We start from the raw sequence: 390 nt of genomic DNA, 5'->3' as shown, positions 1-390 counted from the left end.
GCTTTCAAAGCATCACCTTTTCGTTGTCTCGTGCATTTTCAACATGTTGCAATTGTGATGCACAGTGAATTGAACACACAGTAAATTGAACATATATTTATTCTTCAAATTGTACGCCAACATACACCCCCACAGAACACGTAAGTTTTAATTACTCTGCTGTAGATTATATGAATATTTTCTTTTTTTTTTCAGGTGAGAAATGGCCTGTTTTGCACAGATGGTAATGCCCCCGCTGCATATGGTACGAACGGTAAGAATAAGTTTGATTATGTGATAAAAAGGCAGGATTTCGGAAAAAAGAGAAGGATATAAATCGATAGAGAGATGAAAAGAGATAGAGGATATAGATAAATAGGCAGAAAGATAACAGTGTGTATGTGTATGTGA

At 35.4% G+C, this 390-nt stretch overlaps 1 protein-coding gene across 1 annotated transcript in view; it reads left to right on the top strand.

Annotated features, from left to right (window-relative positions):
- The window catches only part of LOC119585514 (prion-like-(Q/N-rich) domain-bearing protein 25), an 11,654-nt gene that overhangs the window by 3,391 nt on the left and 7,873 nt on the right, over positions 1 to 390 (top strand). The gene's annotated exons all lie outside the window — the stretch shown is intronic.

This window comes from Penaeus monodon, chromosome 19 (assembly GCF_015228065.2).
Source record: "Penaeus monodon isolate SGIC_2016 chromosome 19, NSTDA_Pmon_1, whole genome shotgun sequence".
Taxonomy (NCBI): Eukaryota; Metazoa; Arthropoda; class Malacostraca; order Decapoda; family Penaeidae; genus Penaeus; species Penaeus monodon.
Note: the sequence above shows the minus strand (reverse complement) of the source record. Positions and strands in the feature narration are given on the sequence as shown.